This window comes from Manis javanica, chromosome 4, assembly GCF_040802235.1.
Source record: "Manis javanica isolate MJ-LG chromosome 4, MJ_LKY, whole genome shotgun sequence".
Taxonomy (NCBI): Eukaryota; Metazoa; Chordata; class Mammalia; order Pholidota; family Manidae; genus Manis; species Manis javanica.
In genome coordinates, this window is record NC_133159.1 from 107,975,568 (window position 1) to 107,997,945 (window position 22,378).

Below are 22,378 nucleotides of genomic sequence, written 5' to 3' on the forward strand. Positions count from 1 at the left end.
ATAAAGATCAGGGAAGAAATAAATAAAATTGAGAAGAATAAAACAATAGAAAAAATCAATGAAACAAAGAGCTGGTTCTTTGAGAAAAGAAACCATATAGATAAGCCTCTAGCCAGACTTATTAAGAGAAAAAGAGAATCAATACACACCAACAGAATCAGAAACGAGAAAGGAAAATCATGACAGACCCCACAGAAATATAAAGAATTTTAGAGAATACTATGAAAACCTATATGCTAACAAGCTGGAAAACCTAGAAGAAATGGACAACTTCCTAGAAAAATACAACCTTCCAAGACCGACCAAGGAAGAAACAGAAAATCTAAGCAGACCAATTACCAGCAATGAAATTGAAGCAGTAATCAAAAGACTGCCCAAGAGCAAAACCACCAGGATAGACGGATTTACCTCGGAATTTTATCAGACATAAAGAGAAAACATACTACCCATACTCCTTAAAGTTTTCCAAAAAATAGAAGAGGAGGGAATACTCCCAAACTGATTCTATGAAGCTAAGCATCACCCTACTACCAAAATGAGGCAAACACCCCACCAAAAGAGAAAATTACAGACCAATATCCCTGATGAATGTAGATGCAAAAATATTCTACAAAACATTAGCAAACCGAATTCAAAAATACATCAAGAGGATCATACACCATGACCAAGTGGGATTCATCTCAGGGATGCAAGGATGGTACAACATTTGAAAATCCATTAACATCACTAACCACATAAACAAAAAGAAGGACAAAAACCACATGATCATCTCCATAGATGCTGAAAAAGCATTCGACGAAATTCAACATCCATTCATGATAAAAAACTCTCAACAAAATGTGTATAGAGGGCAAGTACTTCAACATAATGAAAGCCATATATGATAAACCCACAGCCAATATCATACTGAACAGAGAAGCTGAAAGCTTCTCACCTAAGATTGGAAACAAGACAAGGATGCCCACTCTCCCCACTGTTATTCAGCATAGTACTGGAGGTCCTCGCCATGGCAACTGGACAAAACAAAGAAATACAAAGCATCCAGATTGGTAAAGAAGAAGTGAAACTGTCACTATTTTCAGATGACATGATATTGTACATAAAAAACCCTAAAGACTTCACTCCAAAGCTACTAGAACTAATATCTGAATTCAGCAAAGTTGCAGGATACAAAATTAAACACAAAAATCTGTGGCTTTCCTATACACTAATGATGAACTAATAGAGAAATCAGGAAAGCAATTCCATTCACAATTGCATCAAAAAGAATAAACTATCTAGGAATAAACCTAACCAAGGAAGTGAAAGACCTATAACCTGAAAACTACAAGACACTCTTAAGAGAAATTAAAGAGGACACTAACAAATGGAAACTCACCCCATGCTCTTGGCTAGGAAGAATTAATATTGTCAAAATGGCCATCCTGCCCAAAGCAATCTACAGATTCAATGCAAACCCTTTCAAATTACCAACATCATTCTTCAACGAACTTGAACAAATAGTTCAAAAATTCATATGGAACCACCATATGGACCCTGAATAGCCAAAGCAATCCTGAGAAGGAAGAATAAAGTGGGGGTGATCTCGTTCCCCAACTTCAAGCTCTACTACAAAGCCACAGTAATTAAGACAATTTGGTACTGGCACAAGAACAGAATCACAGACCAGTGGAAGAGAATAGAGAGTCCAGACATTAACCCAAACATATATGGTCAATTAATATATGATAAAGGAGCCATGGACATACAATGGGGAAATGACAGCCTCTTCAACAGTTGGTGCTGGCAAAACTGGACAGCTACATGTAAGAGAATGAAACTGGATCATTGTCTAACCCCATACAGAAAAGTAAATTCAAAATGGATCAAAGACCTGAATGTAAGTCATGAAACCCTAAAACTCTTAGAAAAAAACATAGGCAAAAATCTCTTGGACATAAACATGAGCAATTTGTTTATGAACATATCTCCATGGGCAAGGGAAACAAAAGCAAAAATAAACAAGTGGGACTATATCAATCTGAAAAGCTTCTGCACAGCAAAGGACACCATCAGTAGAACAAAAAGGTATCCTACAGTATGGGAGAATATATTCATAAGTGACAGATCCAATAAAGGCTTGACATCCAAAATATACAAAGAGCTCATGCACCTCAACAAACAAAAAGCAAATAATTCAATTTAAAAATGAGCAAAGGAGCTGAACAGACAATTCTCCAAAGAAAAAATTCAGATGGCCAACAGACACGTGAAAAATGCTCCAGATCGCTCGTCATCAGAGAAATGCAAATTAAAACCACCATGAGATATCATCTCACATTAGTAAGGATTGCCATCATCCAAAAGACAAACAACAAATGTTGGTGAGGTTGTGGAGAAAGGGGAGCCCTCCTACACTGCTGGTGGGAATGTAAATTAGTTCAACTATTGTGGAAAGCAATATGGAGGTTCCTCAAAAAGATCAAAATAGAAATACCATTTGACCCAGGAATTCCACTTCTAGGAATTTACCCTAAGAATACAGCAGCTCAGTTTGAAAAAGACAGATGCACCCCTGTGTTTATCGCAGCACTATTTACAATAGCCAAGAAATGGTAGCAACCTAAGTGTTCATCAGTAGATGAATGAATAAAGAAGATGTGGTACATATACACAATGGAATCTTATTCAGCCATAAGAGGAAAACAAATCCTACCATTTGCAAAACATGGATGGAGCTAGAGGGTATTATGCTCAGTGAAATAAGACAGGCAGAGATAGACAAGTATCAAATGATTTCATTCATCTGTGGAGTATAAGAACAAAGAAAAAACCAGAGGAACAAAACAGGAGCAGACTCACAGAAAAAGTATACTACACCTACCAAAAGTGGCAAGACAGCAAATCGTTCTGAGAGGGAGACCCAAGACCAGAGTATAGTTGTGCTTGAGAGACAATTCTACTGAGAAGAAATGGGTGTATATCCAGAAATCTTACACCTTATTAATAAGAAAACAACCATAAAAAATGGGTAAAAGGCATGAGTAGACATTTCACTAAGAAGATATACACATTTTTAATAAGCATATGACAAAATGCTCAATATCATTAATTAGGGACTTGCAAACCAAAACCACAATGAGGTACCGTGTCACATCCACTAAAATGTGTATAATCAAAAAGACAGATGATAACAAATGTTGGTAAGCTTGTAGAGAAATAGGAAGCCTCAGACCTTGCTGGTGGGAATAAAAAATAGTCATTTTGGAAAACTGGAAGTTTCTTGAAAATTAAAACATATTTACCATATGACCCAGCAATTCTGCTCTTTGGTATCCATCAAGAGAAATGAGAACATATATCCACATAAGAACTTGGACACAAATGTTCTTAACGGACTTATTAATAATAACCAAAATGGAAATCAAATTGGAAACATCCTAAATGTCCATCAGCTGGAAAATAGACAAAGGGTGGTATGTCCTTACAGCAAGATACAGTTCAGCAATTAAAGAGGACAAAATACATCTATGGCATAGATGAACATCAAAAAACTTTATGCTCTGTGAAATAAGTTATACACAATGTTAGAAAACAGCATAAAACCTAAATGTGATTTATTGCCACCAGGAGGCTTAAAACTTTTTAACAGTAAGGTATTAACAAAGGGTCACGTGGTGGAAGCTGCTCAGGCTAAGAGTGGGGGTGGGAATTGATAAGGGCCTGGCTATACCTGTTTGAGCTTTTTAAACCTACAAATAAGATTAAGACAAATGAAAGGGAAAGATATAACTAACTTAGGCGGTGTCTGGGAAAGAATGTGAACCCTGTAGTACTCGGCCAATGAGCAACCAGGGGAGGGACTCACGCACTAGGAATTAAATTACTGGCGCCAAACTCCCCAGGTGTGCCTGCCCACCAGACACCCGATCCTGCAAGACTGTCATTAAAGCCTTGCTCAGCTGTTCTCTTTGTCTCTGTGTCCACTTATTGAATTTGGACCAGTGAGTGTGTTTATCACAATTTGGGGGCTTGTCTGGGATCCTCTTGCCTGTGCGAGGTGGGGGCACAAGCAGAGCAGGAAGACGAGACCTCTGGCTCTGGGTGGCCCGCTCTGTCTGGGCATCTAACCTTTGCACGGAAGCCAAGAGAAGACCTGAGACTGTTGTGCAGAGAGAGTGTGACCAAAGCAGGGGAGTAAATGTAGGCACCGCAGCAACCAGGCAACCTCATGCATGAGCCCGGTAGGAAAATTGGGCTGTAAGTACTGCCTCAGTGGTTGGACATTTTTCAGAGATAGTGTGTGTGCCTGAGATGTGTCCTAGATATGAAGTGAGTGTGGGGTTCCAATCCATGGTTCCATTCTCCCACGAGGGAAACAGCCAGAGACAGACGAAGCATATCTCGGGGTGTGTGCAAGAAACTTCCATTATGTGGTGTTGAGCACACAGGAACTGAGACACGGGTGTTAGGGTCCAGGACTCCGGGGTTTCCCCCAGAGAACAAGCCACAGGAACACGGAGATGTAAATCCAAGCAAAGTCTTTATTCAGCCAGCAAGCTGGGGCCAGCAGCACCTCCCCTGACACGCAGGCCGAGTCCAAGCTGCCGACCCTGAAGCAACTTTAGGTACTGATTATATAGGATTTTCACAGCCGTTACACGAAGCCCGCGCATTTCTACAACCAATAATTTTAAAGCACATTCTATATTGTAACCAATGGGAAATATTGTAACCTTTTAGGGAACACACCAGTTGCCTGACCGCTTCAATTGTTATCTCTTGCTTACCCAAGCATGTCTATGTGACTTATCACAGATCACGTCCCTAGGCTGTTGCCCACCTCTAGTTATCTAACTTAAAGCAGGCACATTTCTAAGCTTAGCCTCGGGTAGTTTATACAAAAACGGGGTGGCTCTTGCTCTAGGCAGTCAGGTTAAGTGTTATTCTTTTTCCTGACTCTCGATGCTCTCTGCCCTCCTTTACAGGGGGACCTCTTGAAGATGGGGAATACAAATTCTAGGCCTAGGGAAGCAGGGAAAAAGAAAGATGAGCGCCCTTGGAATTCCCCCAGATAGCCCGCTGGGGTGAAGGTTAAGTAGCGGGGGGACACCTCCTGTACTGGATTAAGGACAAACAGAAGATAATTAAATTTTGCTGTTTTGTCTAGATTAACGTTGGATCAGATGAAAACTGGCTTTGCCAGGTTTAAGTTATTTTTTTTATAGTAAAAACCTCCAGTTCACCTGAGGAATCTGTTGGTTACCAAGGGCGCTTCCCCTATTTCCCCTCAACACCAGAGAAGGGAAAGCTAGGGAGGAGGGACTACAAGAGACTGCCCAGGATAAGTCCGGGTGTTGGGGAAGTGTTGTGTTTTCTCCTTGGTCTGTGTCCCTGCTGCAGCGTGGAGTTCAAGGGCAGAGACATGGTGGTGAGGCAGAGTGAAAGATTTGTTTGGAGTTACTCCTGGAGAAAGTGAGGCTGCCTCAGCAGGGAGGGGCACCCTGGGAGGCTGGAGAGAGAAAGTTTGAAGTTAAAAGGTTGCACTCTTTGAGGGTGCCAGCGACCTTGGAGGAGTGCCCCAGGGGTTGGGGGTTATTTTTTAAGGACTGTTTAGGAGTGTGGCTGGGGGCTGGGGGTGTAGACTTGCCAGGTCATTTCAAGTATCTTTGATGAGACATTTAATTTCTTATCAGTCCTCTAGGTAATTCTTCAAAATTAGCTTAATACAAGAAATTTACTGCTTTAGTTCCCTCCCAGGATAGCAGCTTCCTGGTTTGGAAGCCTATCAGGACTGGCTGCCCTTCTTCCAAGCGGGCAGAGTTATTGTCTGTTAATGAGTAAGTTGAGTCTTGCTTCTTGACCTCCTGGGCATTAAAATGCAATCTTTGGGATGAAATCCTTCCTGCCTTCTGCTCTTTGTTTACGGCTGCGCCTGCCTGCTGAATTGATTGCCTGGGTTGCAGACTATTCGATTGGGGTTGGAGGGGAAAAAAAGAGAAAAAAGTAGCATATAGGTAAAGTTAAAAAAAAAAAAGCTGGGGCCTGTATGATTAACATAGTAAAGACAGGCTATGCTGAGGTTCCCTCCTTTGTCTAAGGAATATTCAAAGATTCCAGTCCAAGTTGCTTCTGTCTTTTTGAGCTTTAATTAACTAACTCTGGGTCTTTTTAGTGTACTTTCCTGGCCTTTTTCTCTTTCCATCCCACTCATATCTATTTTATATTGGGATCCACCTTGTCTCTCCCTGTAGGTAAAACTGTAACATTTCCAGAATATCTCACCTGGCTTTAGTACATCTGCATATCAACAGGCATTCAGAGGTGGAAAGAAGTATGGCTTTAGTGTATTTGCATCTTTCTTCAGGGGTGGAGAGAAGTTCATCTCCACATCAATGGGTAATTACCTGGGCAACTGAGGGCTTATCTGTACCTGAGAAGTTATGGGGAGGGCTGGTTTTTGGCTGATGCTTGAGCCTGAAATAGCCCCGGACCACAGCTTGTGAGCAATAAATGGATTTTAAACCTTATTTCTCCCTTTGACTGATTTCAGTTTTTAGAGGTATTTTGCCCCCAGGATTTCCTCTCCCTAGACTTAACAATGTAAGAAGGATTTAAGAGTTTCCCCTTGCCTTCTGGGGAGTCCACCAGGAATCCCAAGGTGTTTCCATTGAGAAAGGTCCCACTAGGACAAGGGGAAATTTGTTAATGCTCCCCTCATGGGTACTGAGGTGAGAAGTTTTAAGCATTGCTAGAAGATCCCCTTGGCCTAGTGTACCCACTAGGTCAATTCCTGGGACCTAATATACATACTTAGGTTGAACTGATGTCCATCATGAATATCCCATTCCCTGGTGGTGAGGGGGGGTGATCAGGAGAGCTGCTGTGTCCATTTGGGAACAAAAACACCCACCGGGCCAGGGGGCTCAGCCAGTGGAACAAAAGTTCCCAAATGTAGATCCTAGATGGGATAATAATAATCTAGGGGATAGAACTAAAATGCAGGATCTTCAAGGGCTAATTATAAAGGGATTTAGGGAATCAGCCCCAAGAACTAAAAATGTTATTAAGGCATTTGAAGTCCAACAGGATAAGGAAGAGACCCCAACTGCATTTTCACAGAGACTCAGGAGCCAGATGAGAAAGTATTCAGTGTTGTGTCCAAAGTCGCAAATCCCAGAAGACCACCAAGGAGCCAACACCAGTGCAAAAGCAAAGAGCCTTTATTCGAGCTAGCTTAAGCTCAATCACTCATCTACACTAATGCAGTGGCAACATGCCAGAGAAAGAGAGCGAGTTTCAATACCACAGGTTTTATGGGGTTCTAGGGCAGTTGGTGGGGTGATGGTCGTGGCTCTGGCTGATTGGCTGGATCTAGGGGTAGTTGTTGGGGTGATAGGTCATGGCTCTGGTCAATTGGCAGGGTCTAAGGGTGGTGGGTGAGCTCCTTGCTGAGTGGAGAGAGAGACCAAGCTCCGATTGGGTGAAATAGGATCCGGCTCCCGATTGGCTGAGGTAGGATCCGGGTCCCAATTGGCTGAAATGGAATCTGGGAGCTTGCTCTTTCATTCCCCTTTCTCTGGATCCTAAGAAGGGACCCTATCTATGGGTCTAATAAGGTTTTGCAGTTTAAGGAGATAAAGGCTGATACTGTTGTCCTAGCACCATTAGCTGGACTGTATTGATTCTATCTTTAATTAAAGTTATCAGTTTATTGAGAATACATGGTCTAAATGTAAGCAGGAGTAACAAGATTACTAGGGGCTTGTATTGAGCACGGAGGACTATTAATTGGACGGCCCCCACATGGTCTCTGACAATCTGGACCAGCCTGTTGATGATACAGGGCCCAAGAGTTAGTAAAAGGAGTAGGATGGCAAGGGGTACTTGAATATCAAAGATAATTTCCTGCCTTGATTTCTCTGGGACACTGGTGCCTTGGTTCAGGTGCACATCAAAAGACTGCGTGCCCAGCCTCTAAGGTGGGCTGAGATATTGTCTATTTGCTAAAGAATCCTGCCTTTTACTATGCCGTCTACAGCTGGGTCTGCATGCTAAGTCAATTGCTCAGCTTGCAAAATTACTTAGATCTGAAGGAGGAAAGACAGCACATAGGCCTAGGCCTTTTAGTATGCTAAATTGAATCTTATATACGATTACAAATGATTAGCATAATAAAACATGTGCTACTCTTCTTTATCTGGGGAACATTAACTGATCTCACTGAAGAATGATTTTAGAGCTTAATGTTCAACAGTTTTAGTAGAGGGGTGGTTCCAGCATGTAGTTATGTTGCTTTGATTGCAAATATCCTGCCTTGCTTTCTCCAGAGGCTCTCACCTTATTCTGTCTAAGCCCATGGTCCCTGTCTCATTCCCCCCTCTACAGGTAGAGACCCTAGCTGCTGCTAGGGAAAAGGGGCGATGACCGCTCTGGCTGCTTCATGCTGAGAGGGGGCACAGTAAAGGGTGCAGCTAGGTCTCTAACTGGTCAGTTGAGAGGGCCTCAGAAGGTTGGCACTTCTATTCTGGGTTTCATTTCTATTATTATTTGCAGTTTTGTGGCTTCTAGGCAAGACAAAACAAATTGTGTTATTAGGTTAAGTAGCAACATCTGGAGTTGGATTTTCTATTCTGGAAGGACAAACTTGATGAGATTAAGAATGCATGGCTGAGTATTAGAACTAGAAATATGATGACTCTAATTGAGAATCATAGTCAGGTATTATGGGGAAACTAGAATTCTGGATATTAGGATTTAGTATACATATGACAGCATTACTGAAACAACACTATTCTCTAAAATCACCCTTATTTTTATTAGAATTAGCCAGATTAAGAAAACAATTAACAGTTGGCTTGATTATTTGCATAAGTGCATCAAGAAGAGCAATTGATTACATAGGCTCTTTGATATGTGCCTTGCTTGAACTTTTTATAAGGAATTTCAGATTGAACTTTTAAAGGCCTCTTGAGGCCAGACAGCCAAGCCAGACTTGCCATCAGGTTTTGCCTGCAGTACCTGTAGATTTGGGTGAATTCCTCTCTTCTCGAGGTTCCCGAGACATCTACATCTTGAGGTTCCTGAACCTGCAGGAAGTGACCTTCCTTACTCACCTGGTAAGGCTGCTGGGAACCCTGTAAGCAAGGTACCAGGCCAGTTCTTCCAAGGGACTTTGTTGGCTTTATAAAGCCAACCTTAATTCCTTAAAGCTGTCCATATCTGAGTTTATGAACGTGTCTCTCAAGTATGACATTCCAGTCAAAGCCTTGGTAGTATAACCAGTGTTTTTAATTGGTCCTCTTACAAGGAATGCAGGTTCTTATTGAACTTATGCAAATAAACATACTGCCATGAAACATAAAAATACTGAAAGCTTTTAAATTCTTGAGGGGTCAGGTAGAAAGATAAATGTTTCAATTCTGCTTATTCTGCTTATAAAGGTATTGTCATTCATGAAACTGTTGTCGGCTTAAGAGAAAATGCTTAAAACACTTTATCAGCACCATCTGAAACAAAAAGTCACAAAACCATCTTCCTTAGTTCACTTAATCCTATGTATCCAATACCTGTTCTGCTGAAATCTAGTTCTTTACTAGTGTAGGAGTAATAAAACAGTGACTATAAATGGCAAAAGACTTACAAATGACAATGGTTAAAGATCTGATGAGAGCTTACTGCAAGACAGTAGACATAAGGAAATTCGGATATTTCTGTAACAAAAAAAAAAACATTCAGTAACAAAGTTTAGTTTAGCATCATTCCCTTTGACAGTGCTTTCCAGGTAATTAAGCAGGTAAGTATATATCAGATAAATTAGTCAAATACTTTCTCCAATGAGAAAAAAAAATTCCTCTGACATGTTCCAGGGGCCCTCTGGAAAATATCAGAGTTAACTAGAGATAAAAGTACCTTTTTGAATTTGATTTTGGGAAGTTGTCAGAAGAAAGTTTATTTGGCACTTGATTAAATAGTATTATAGTTTGCTATGAAGCAATACTTACCCATTTAACCAGAATGACAACAAAATACCTCAAAGGCAAATAAAGAAGTTTACACAGTTGTTAGCAAACTTTAGCTTTTAGTCTTTTTAATATTAAGATGTCATTTTCTTAAATACTCAGACAACTCATTGAGACTTTAAGCATGAGAAACTTCTTTGGTAAAACAATTAGAAAGCCTTTTGCAATCTTTCAACATTAAGAGCAGACTAACAGTTTAAGAAAACTTTATCTTTTTAACTGAAAACAAAATTCTAATTTTGCTGTGTACTTGATACTGAGACTCATTTGCTTTAATTTTATATAGCATGACCATATTAAATTCTTCCAAAACTTTCTACAACCTTCTTCTTATATTTAGAGTTCTCCCTCTAAATAAACAGCTGTACTTTAGAACAAAGTTACTTTCTATTATCAAAGGACACAATCTTTAGCATGCAGAAATGTTTTCATTATTACTTTAAGTAGTTTTAATTAGAACTTAAAACCATTAGGTACCTTAATTTCTAGTGAACACAGAAGCAGGCTATTGTAAACTGTTACACTAGCATTCTTTAGATTGACAAATTTATGAACATTTTATAATTTCTGTAACTATGAGCTTTACAGCACAATCTCTCACTAAACACAGAGTATATCAACTTAGCAAAACTTTAAGATTTTAGGTTACTACAGAGATTCTCAGGCTGCAGGTAGGTATACACACTATAACACACAATTAAAAAGGTGTTCACTTGCCACACTCATTTAGTTCACTCATTTGTAACAACTATGCTAGATTACTTACAAGACCTTTACTGAATATCAGACAAAGGCAAACCTTTAAGCATTTTATTCTTAAAAGATTTAGCAGATAACATCGACTTAAATGACCTTCGGTAAACTTAGGCAGCTGATAACTACAAGGACATGCGCGCCTCAGCCAAACCCAAATTAGTATAAATGCTTAAGATTTTTAATCAGATTTTCTAGAAATTTTGGAATGCCCAATTTTCACAAGCACTTGTCTTTAAATCAATTTCATTAATACCATCCAGAGGTAGAAAGATATTTTCATTTACACACTTAGACACACAAACATACAGACTGAGACATAATGATAACGTTTCCTCTGGCAGCCATCCGACATTGAAAACTGGCTACTCACTAGAACAAAAAGTCTGCCACGGAGCCTTCTGGACTTCCACACTGAGGTTGTTAGCTCTCCCCCTGATATCTTTAACCTGTAAAAGAGTGGTTGGATTAAATGTTCCCTCTGGCAGCCAGCCAATGTTAAAGGATGGCCACTCGACATGCAGAAAATACGAAATTTTCCCTTCCTGACGTCTGTGCTCAAATTGTGAGCTCTCTCCCTAATGTCTGAGAAAAATGGCCTGTCATGAGAGACAAGGGGTTCATCTGCGTCTGTCCCATTTCTTCTGTCAACAACAAGGCTAAGACAAACACAACAAACAACAAACAGGTGCCTACAGAGAAGAATCTGCCGTGGCCCTGGAGGCAAAACTGAAAGTAAGTTGAGGGCCTGTCAGACTGCAGTGGCAACTGACTTTCCTCACAGATGAGGATCTCGTCCTCCAGATGGGGGCAAGGTACGTCTCCCAAGACCCCTGGTTGGCGACCCACCAGCGCACCCACCTAAGTCAGTGCTGACCCAGATACAGATTGGAGCTCCTACAGGCTTATACAGGCTTGTTCGCAAACAAAAACTGTGAGACACAGATAAAGACAGAGTGAGACACAAGTAGACAAGGACAGACAGATAACTGAGTGCACTCACCAGCTGGCACAGGGCCCTCTGGGTCAGGAGTCCTGGGGGTCTCTGGAATCCCGGATGAGCCCCCAAATGTTGTGCCCAAAGTCGCGAATCCCAGAAGATCACCAAGGAACCAACACTGATGCAAAAGCAAAGAGCCTTTATTCGAGCTAGCTCGAGCTCAATCTCTCATCTACACTAACGCAGTGGCCACATGCCAGAGAAAGAGAGTTTCAATACCACAAAGGTTTTATGGGGTTCTAGGGCAGTTGGTGAGGTGATGGTCATGGCTCTGGCTGATTGGCTGGATCTAGGGGTAGTTGTTGGGGTGATAGGTCATGGCTCTGGTCAATTGGCAGGGTCTAAGGGTGGTGGGTGAGCTCCTTGCTGAGTGGAGAGGAGAGAGACCAAGCTCCGATTGGGTGAAATAGGATCCAGGTCCCGATTGGCTGAGGTAGGATCCGGGTCCCAATTGGCTGAAATGGAATCTGGGAGCTTGCCCTTTCATTCAGGACTTGACCCAGAAGCTCAAGTAGGACAGGGTCTTTTAAAAGTCAATTTTGTAACCAAAAGTTGGCCAGATACTGCTAAAAAATTACAGAATTTAGGTGGATGGAATGAGAAACCTATAGAGAAATTACTGAGAGAAGCTCAAAAAGTGTTTATTAGAAGAGAGGCTAGAAACTTGTATTTCAAATTGTTAGACGGAGAGCCAGATCCTCTCCAATGGATCCCAGGGGAACAGCAAATTCTAGGGGAATTGAAAGCAATCCTTAGTCACTGCCCCAGTCCTGGCACTCCCATCTTTAGAGAAGCCATTTCACTAGTTTGTTACTGTTGAACAAGGTTCCCTGTAGGGGTTTTGACCCAAGCCTGGGGAGGAAAGAAACAACCAGTGGCCTTTATGTCTGAACTGTTGGACCCTGTCTCTCGAGGATAGACTGAATGCATTCAGGCCATCACAGCCACGGCCTTACTGGTGGAAGAGAGCAGGAAATTAACTTGGCGGAACCCTCATGGTCAGTCCTCCTCACTAGCTTCAGGTCATACTTAATCAGTGGGCTGGGCACTGACTAATAGATTCTCAAATTTTAAAATCTGAAGCAAGTTTACTTGAAAAAGATGACCTCACCTTAACCACAGACACTTGTCTCAATCCGACCAGCTTCCTATGGGCAGGGGAGGCTGAAGGCCAATCAGAATTGAGCCATAGTTACATAGACCTCATAGAATATCAGACTCGGAGTAGTCCATACCTTTGGAAAAATTTGGACAGAAAGAGGTCTCATAAACAGTAAAGGAAAAGAATTAATTCATGGGGAATTAATCAAGGAGGTTCTGGAAAATCTGTTACGTCCAGCTGAAATATCTATAATGCATGTGAATGGTCACCAGAAAGGAAATTCTTATGAAGCAACAGGTAATAGAACTGCTGATGCAGCCACTAAAGAGGCTGCATCTGAAGATGAAATTAGACTTTGAAGTCTCACACCTAATATCCCTAAAATTTCCTTTATCTCAAAGTTTTCTTAAAAAAAAAAGAAAGAAATTAAGAAGCTACAGGAGGTGGGGGCATCTCAAGATGAGAAAGGGAGGTAGATTTTACAGCTGGGAGAGAAATGATCAGCCCACCTATTATGAGAGAGCTGATGAACACATCTTAAAGGGAGCCACTGGGGTCCTCAGGTGATGTGTAATGCTTTACTAAAGGTTTATGAGTGTGCTAGTGAGACAGGGACTGTGGGTATAGTCAGAGTAGGGTGAGGGCCTCTAGAAAAAGACCCCTACCAAAACTCCATATTAAACAATTAAACGAAGACAAAGTCACATTAATTCTCTAAAGTAAAATATCAAGCTAAGAATATAAGCATTCTTCAGTGAAGATTAGTTAAAACTAAAAAGCCAGGAATAACCTGGCCTGGAAGGTTTGAACATCCCCCAGATAAGAAAATACCGCAGCATAGCTCATGTATTGTTTGTGTCAATTAAATGAGACTATTGTAAAATTAACTTTAACCTGCTAAAAAGCCCAGTTTATCTTTAACTTTATCCAGATGCTGCTTTTCCTCCTACAGCCCTTAATCAAATAATATATAACCTGGGCAATTAATGTCACAGGCAGGTCCAGCCATAAACAATGTAGTGAAGGGCAGGAAGGATTCCATCTTAAGGATAAGAAATTAAGACTATTTAACAAACAGACAATAACTCAGCCCACCCTGAAAGAAAAACAAGCAGCCTTGATTAATATGCTCCCAAACCAAGAAACTGCTATTCTAAGAAAGAATCAAAACAGTAAATTTCTTATGTTAACTCCGCAAAATAGTCTGGAAAACTGATTAGAAACTTAGTGTTTCTTTAAAAATAAACAGAAACCATCTGGTGGAACTCTTGGTCTCTCAACCACCTATAAATCCCCTAGACAATGCACCACCGTGTTCTCTTGTCCCCTACTGGCATGAGCCGGGAGTTCTGTCCGTTCACTTTATCTCTAAATAAAAGCCTGTACTTTGCTCTCCTACCTTGATTGTTTGTGAAGCTCATTCTTCGGCTTCGTGAACAAGAACCCTGGCATCACTAGTATTACACCATTGCTAAAAAAGTTTGTAGGAGTTGTATAACATGCCAAATATTTAACAAGTATATGAAAAAGCAGGTACCTGGATGGAGACCCTCCAGGAATAAGACCACTCCAAAGTATCTAAATTGACTTTACTGAGATGCCAAAAGTGGGGAAGCTTAAATATTTATTAGTGATTGTTGACCATCTCACTGGATGGGTGGAGGCCCACCCATTAACAATTGCAATGGCAGGATCAGTGATAAAGGTACTTTTAGAGCAAGTAATTACTAGGTTTGGGTTAATAGAAAGCGTTGATTCAGATAACGGGAGTCATTTTACTTCAAAAGTACTACAGGGAGTAATGATGGCACTCCAGGTACAGTGGGATTTCCATACTCCTTGCCACCCACCGTCCTCTGGAAAGGTAGAAAGAATGAATCAGACTCTTAAGAAGCATTTAACCAAGCTAATATTAGAAACCAAGTTGCCTTGGACTAAATGTCTTCCTATAGCACTCCTAAGGATTAGAACTGCTCCCGAAAGGATTTAGGAATTTCTCCTTATGAATTATTATATGAGCTACTGATGCCAGGGTTCTTGTTCATGAAGCTGAAGAATGAGCTTCACAAACACTCAAGGTAGGAGAGCAAGGTACAGGCTTTTATTTAGAGATAAAGTGAAAGGACAGAGCTCCCGCCTCATGCCAGGAGGGGACAAGAGTCCGTGCTAGTGCATTGTCTGGGGATTTTATAGGCAGTTGAGGATATTTGAGAATGTGAAAATTAATGGGAACAAAAAAACTTAATGTTCCATGTAGAGTTTTAGTAGAGGGGGTTTCCTTGCATGTAGTTACATTGCTCTGACTGCAAATATCCCACCCTGCCCCCTCCAGAGGCCCTCACCCTACTCTTGAGTACATCAGTGGTCCCTGTCTCACTACCATATCTGGGAAGGGCCACAGACGGCCACTTTGGAAACAAAAGATCAGTTTTTAAGGGAATATGTGCCAGCCATGTCTTCTAACTTATCTTTTCTCAAGCTGAAAGGAATCCTCACCCAGATTCCCCCACTTGAGTTCTTTGCTCACTGCTTCCAGCCTAGAGACCTGGTTGTTAGTAAAATCCTGGAAAGATCGACTCCAGCCCAGGGAAGGCCCCTGACCACAGAGACTGCAGTGAGGACGGCTGAAAAGGGTTGAACTCATTACACCAGAGTAAAGAAACTGACTGAGGGATCTGGGAACAAAACAGAGAATTGGCTGGTGTCCCAGGTGGCTAACCAACCCTTAAGGCTGAAACTAAAAAGAACCTAAAATGTTAACTTTTATCCTTCTAACTCTGTATTTCACAGGCAAGTTGCAGGAGAACCTAGAATGGGAAGGAACTTCAGGTTATCCTGTCAAACTGGTGATCAATATTACTAAAACATCAAGCCTCCAAACCATTAGGTTTGATGCTTGTCAGGTTCTCTCTTGTGGTGACCTAAATGACCAAAGACAGCTTTTTGGAGATAGTAAGTATCTCTGTCCTGAATAGATGAATGTTAATAGAATAAAAAAGGCAAGTGGGCCCCCATGTCCAGGGTGGAGCAGTGTTTGGTACACTACCCAGTTTCAAGGGTGGATGGCCCCTCATGCAGCAGGAAAATCTTTAAAAAGAAAGCTCCACTTAGCTAAAGGAATTCCTCCTGATAATTGCCAGGACAGACAGTGTAACCCCCTCTTATTAATTATACATAAACCTCAAGACTTAGACTCAGACCCTGCAATTGCCCCTCATGTTTACGGACTTGGTGCAGATGTCATTGGAATAGATCCTGTGGTAAGGTTTAGTCTTAATTTAATCAAAGACAAGACTTCACCCATAGTGGCCATCCCCAATCCTGAGGGAAATAATGAGCCAGAGCTTCCCCATAATGACTCTAGACTAGTTACTGTAACAGAGATAAAATATCTAAAACAGACTCTTGAAAGAGATAGATAGGTTATAGAGACACCAATGCCTGGGTAGAGTGGGTTAGATTTTCAGTACTAGCTTAAAGTGATTGTTAGGCATGTGCTGCTGGATGGCCACAGGCGCAGGTGGTCCTCTTTCCTCTCAGCTGGGACACAAACCCCACTAGGATGAACTGCACATTAACCCTGTACCAGGACAAGGACGCTTGCGGAAATGAGACTTGCAAGGGCTTGTCTCTACCCTTTCCTGCACTAAAGAAGTCAGACCCGAGGGCAATCCCCTCTTTTTCCATAGAGAAGATGAATCACTCCTCATGCCTCTCTACGCAAGGGGAAGGTTTCACAACTCCTGTAGGGAACTTACTGACTTGTACCCACGTCCTCTGTCTCTAAAAAGGGCAACTTCTTGAAATTACGCCTCCCCCAAGCAGATGTTTGGTGGTACTGTGGAAAGGGGAACCTGCGCTACTTGTTGCCACCCACCTGGACTGGGACTTGTGCGTTAGTCCAATTGGCCATTCCATTTACCCTGGCATTTCTGTCCACACCCAAGAAAAAAATTTTTCATAGAAATGGCAGATCATTACAAAGATCCTTTGATTTGAATGTATAGATTGACTCAATAGGAGTCCCTAGGGGAGTCCCTAATAAATTTAAAGCTAGAAACCAAATAGCTGTAGGGTTTAAATCAGCACTATTTTGGTGTCCACCATCAACATAAAGGTAAATTTAGTCAGTTGTATTTACTATAATCAACAAAGGGTTATTATTAACTATGCTAGGCATGCTCTTCAAGGAGTAGCTAGCCAATTAGATGCTACCAGCAGGATGGCCTGGGAAAATAAGATAGCATTAGATGTGATGTTAGCAGAAAAAAAGAAGAATCTTATGTTGAGAGGAAAATGTATTTTTTATCCCAAATAATACTGGCCCTGATGGTACTATTACTAAAGGCCTATAAGGACTCACCACTTTAGCTAATGGGTTAGCTGCAAACTCTGGCATCAATGACCCTTTTATGAACTGGTTAGAAAGGTGGTTTGGAAAATGGAAAGGTAAGGTTGCCTCTGTTTTAACATCCCTTGTTATAGTTGCAGGAGTTGTAACTGCTGTAAAATGCTGTATAATCCCTTGTGTGAGAGGCCTGACTCAGCAGAGGCTTATAGAGGCTGCCATAAACAAATGCCTATGACATACACCCAAAATAATCTTCTGTTATTAGAAGATAAATTTGATTATGAACAAGAGAGTAAAAATCTACTAGAGAAATTTGAAAAAAGATCAAGAGTGAGTTGAAATACATTACTGGGAATTAAATCAGAAATTCTTAAATGAACAAAAGGCCATGTGGTGGAAGCTGTTCTGGCTGAGAGTAGGGGTGGGAATTGATAAGGCCCTAGCTATACCTGTTTGAGTTTTTTAAACCTACCAATAAGATTAAGGCAAATGTAAGGGAAAGATATAACTGGCCTATGCGATGTCCGGGAAAGAATGTGAACCCTGTAGTACTCAGCCAATGAAGAACCAGGGGAGGGACTCGTGCACTAGGGGATAGATTATTGGTGCCAATCTCCCCAGGTGTGCCTGCCCACCAGACACCAAATCTTGCAAGACCGTCATTAAATCCTCGCTCCACTGTTCTCTTTGTCTCCATGTCCACTTATTGAATTTGGACCAGTAAGTGTGTTTCTCACACACAAGACCTTCTATTGTATAATTCTATGTATATGAAACCACCAGGAAAGGCAAAGCTATAGAGACAGTAGATTAGTGATTGCCTGTGAGGGGAGAGGGAGAACAAGATTAAGAGGAAATGTGCATGAGGGATCTTATCAGGGTGATGAAAATGTTTCAAAACTGATTTATGGTGATGGCTACACAACTTGGTAAGTTTACTAAGAATATCGCTGAATTGTACATTTAAAAGGGTGAATTATATGATTCGTAAAACAAGCTTCAGTAAATTTATTTTTTAAAACATGAATATAGAAGATAGACCATTCAAAATGTTTAAGACATGTTATGTCCTTTTTTTTTTTAAATGGGGCTGTGGCCTGGTTCCAAACGCAGCTTTGGCTGCTTATCACTCAAAAGGCCAAAACTCAAGAGACAAGTGTTGGCGAAAAGGAAAGGTTGCTTTATGCAGGAAGCCAGCAGGAAGATGGTGGCCTAACATCCTAGACCATCTCCAAGATGAGACATCTTAGTGCCTGATTCCAAATTGCCATTAATTTATGCTTTGTATTTCACCAAATTTTTATCCATTTTAAAAACTACCCCATTTCTCTGCCCATAGAATGTTAAGTTTACACTCAAGAGAGTAAAAGCCTCCCTTAATTTTATAGGCCACTAATTATGACTTTATAAAAAAAAAATCAGCTACATAAAAAATGGATTTACATTTATCAAAATTTATTTAAAAAACAATGAAGTGGGATAGAATGTCCTTGATAATTTGTTTTTAGCTACCGAAAAAAACTAAAAATTGGATTCTAGGACTACTAAAAAACATGCATTTTACACAGTTTCCAAACTCTTTTGAAGGGAGGTACAAGGACCACTGGTAGGCCATGTGAAAGGCTTCCCCAGCTCCTGGGTGCCCAGGGATGACGCTTCCTTTTCTCAGTGTTTAAGTTCTCTAGTGGGTCTTTGCCCTCCCTTCTCCTTTTTCTTTGAGATATTCCTCACACGCTATTCTTGGTTTGGGAATTTTTTTTTCTTATTTAACAGTCTCTTTTGCTTTTGTTCCCTTTTTACAGTGTTTGTACATTTTTTCTTGGAAGACTTATCTGTTCCTACCTGTCTTCTTGATTTATCTCCAACTTCTTCAAGGCAATGTTACCAGTCTCCCTAGGGCCTCTGATTGCCCCGCTCTAGAGCGGATGGTCAGTGGGGGGGCTTATGAAGAACAGCAAGGCCAGCACTGGGTCTGGGGTGTCCGATGGGTGGGGAAGAGGAAGAGGACGCTTCGTAGCTGTGGAGTCTTTGGGATTTCCTATGCTCTGTGAATATCAATTGTTTTCTTCATTCTAATCCATGTCCCTTTTATTTCCTTTTTCTTTATTACTACTGTGGGTAAAATTGTAACATTTCTAGAATATCTTGCCTGGTTTTAGTACATCTGCATATCAATAGGCATTTAGAGGTGGAAAGAAGTATGGCTTTAGTGCATTTGCATCATTCCTCAGGGGTGGAGAGAAGTTCATCTCCACATCAATGGGTAATTACCTGGGCAACTGAGGGCTTATGTGTACCTGAGAGGTTATGGGGAGGGCCAGTTGTTGCCATCTGCTGGAGCAGGAAACAGAGAAAGGCCCAGATTGCAGTTTGTGAGCAATAAATGGATTTTAAACTTTATTTCTCCCTTTGGCTGATTTTGGTTTATAGAGGTATTTTGCACCAGGATTTCCTCTCCCCAGACTAACAACTACCCTGGCTAGACCTCCAAGAATGTTGATGGGAAGTGGAGATAGAGGCATCCTGAACTTGTATTGTTCCAGATTGTGGTAGCCAGACTCCAGAATGGTCCCCAGTGATCCTTGCCTACTGGCATTCATACCCTCATAGTCCCCTCTCCTATTTGTGTGACTAAACGTGTAAATCTGCGGAAAGGAAATCCCAGTGTAAAATACCTCCAGAAACCAAAATCAGTCAAAGGGAGAAATAAAGTTTAAAGTCTGTTTATTGCATACAAACTGCAGTGCCAGCTTCTCTCTCTTTCCTGCTCCAGTAGAAGCAACACTGGCCTTCACCTCACCTCACCTCTCAGGTACTGATAAGCCCTCCTTGCCCTGGTAATTACCCATTGATAGGGAGATGAACTTCTCTCCACCCCTGAGGAATGATGCAAATACACTAAAGCAATACTTCTTTCAAACTCTGAATGCCTATTGATATGCAGATGTACTAAAGCCAGTCGAGATATTCTGGAAATGTTACAATTTTACCCACAGGTCACCTCCTGAGAAATCTCACCTTAAAATTTACTCAGCACCCCCCCCCCCACCAAACTAATGACATATAATAGCAACAGCAATAAAGTCATTATAATCCTCAAGCCAGAGGATTCAGCCTATGCAGATCAAGTAAGATACTTTACAGCACAATCTAAGCACAAAATGTTTCTACACTTGTTTACTCGTTCCTAACAACCATGCTAGACTGCTCACAAAACTTTTACCAAACATTAGACAAAGGCAACCCTCTCTTTAAGCATTTTCTTCTTGACAACAGCAACACAATCATAATTCTCAAGCCAGAGGATGCAGCTAGGTTCAAAGTCCCTTGCAGATTAAGTCCAAAACTCGTCCATTCCAGCCATTACATGGCAGCTGCAGCCAGGTGGCGCATCCAGGACACAAGGACTGTAGAAGCAAATAATTGTGATGGGGGTGGGGGGAGCAATTTGCTGTTATTCCAGGAATGCACAGGCCTTTTCCCCAAAGTGTCAGAAGAGCCACCCATCCACAGTCCGTGTGTTGAAATTTCCAAGGCCACGTCGATTTTACTCCTAATTGCTGCACCCATCCTTGCAACACATGTCCAATAAAGTTGGTGCCTTGATCACTTTTAATCACCAGTGACCAGCCATAGGCTGCAAAGAGATGCTCTATGCCCCTCTTGGTGGTTTGCTGATCTGCACAACATGCAGGGCACTCCTTCTGGGCTTGGATGACTTCAAAGGTCAATGGCAAGTCCCACCAACAGGCTACAGCCCACATTGTCTTTTGCCCCATGTGCAACAAACGCTGATGTAGCCATTGGGCCACATCAGAGACAGGCTTTCCTTCTAGCCTGGGCACCTGGGCCGATGCGTCTGCTTCATCATTCCCTGGGGATGCCAAAGGCAAAGGGCCAGTCACATGATATACGGTTGGGGTCTGTGCCACGCCACTCCATGGACTTTGGGTCCACTCTCTCACCCACCCCACAATGGGATAGGTGGTTATTACCTTGGCTGGAGCTGTTCTGGCAATGGGCTCCATAGCCAGCAAGGCATGGTACACACCAGCCAGTTGCTTCTCTATCAAGGTGACCCGGACCTCTGCTCCTTTCCATAGTTGTGGCCAGGCTTTGGCTGGCAGCAGGAGGAGCAACAGCAGTGGCAGAAGCAGTAGCCTTAGACTCAGGCTGTGGGTTGGGGTCAGTGCAGCCAGCAGCGGTGGTGGCTCCTCCACAACCATATGAGTGTAGACACATGTCCCTCGGCATGAGCGCCACTTCTCCCCGTCGTTTCTAGGGGCAGCCCTTCCAAAGGTCGCAGCCCATTATAACAAATTTTGGGTTCAGAGGAATCCTGCCGACTGTGCCAGATATAAGTCCGGGGAGAGGAAATCCCAGGGTAAAATACCTCCAAAAACCAAAATCAGTCAAAGGGAGAAATAAAGTTTAAAATCTGTTTATTGCCTACAAACTGCAGTCCAGGATTCTCTTTCCAGCTCCAGCAGAAGCAAAACCGGCCCTCACCTCACCTCTCAGGTACAGATAGAGCCCTCCTTGCCCAGGTAATTACCCATTGATATGGAAATGAACTTCTCTCCATCCCTGAGGATCTGCAGATGCACTAAAGTCACACTTCTTTCCACCTCTCTGAATGCCTATTGATATGCAGATGTACTATAGCCCAGGGAGATATTCTGGAAATACTACAATTTACCCACAACATGGCAGAGTTGATGGTACATCACTTCAGAAGCTAAGGTACAAAAGACATAATGGCATCTGCCTCTTTCTTGGTAACTAGTTCTAGCAGGAGCCAGCTGCTGTCTTGTGAGGAGATGTCCATCTGGTGAGAAACCAAGGACTACAGCCAACAAGTAAAGAATTGAGGCTCTTATTAATAGCCACATGAGTGACTGATGGAAGGGATCCTCCAGCCCCAGTAAAGCCTTCAGATGACTACAGCCCCAGCTGACTTCTGGACTGCAACCTCATCAGAGACCCTGAGCCAGAGCCACCTAGTTAAACCACTTCCAAATTCCTAATGCACAGAATATGTGTGGTAATATATGTTTTTTGTTTTAATTCATAAAGTGTTCAGGTAATTTGCTACACTGCAATAAGTCAATGATGTCAAAGGAAAAGCTTTCAACACTTACCAGTAACATGTTTGCTGTTGGAGCTTTGTA

The 22,378-nt window shown here is 41.8% G+C and overlaps 1 long non-coding RNA gene across 1 annotated transcript; it reads right to left on the minus strand.

The window, feature by feature from the left end:
- Positions 1-7,186: 7,186 nt before the first annotated feature.
- Positions 7,187-13,823, minus strand: LOC140848981 (uncharacterized). Its single transcript, XR_012130353.1, has 2 exons — positions 11,758-13,823; positions 7,187-11,203 (listed from the first exon to the last, which is right to left on the minus strand). It is a non-coding gene; the product is annotated as an uncharacterized lncRNA (long non-coding RNA).
- Positions 13,824-22,378: the final 8,555 nt, after the last annotated feature.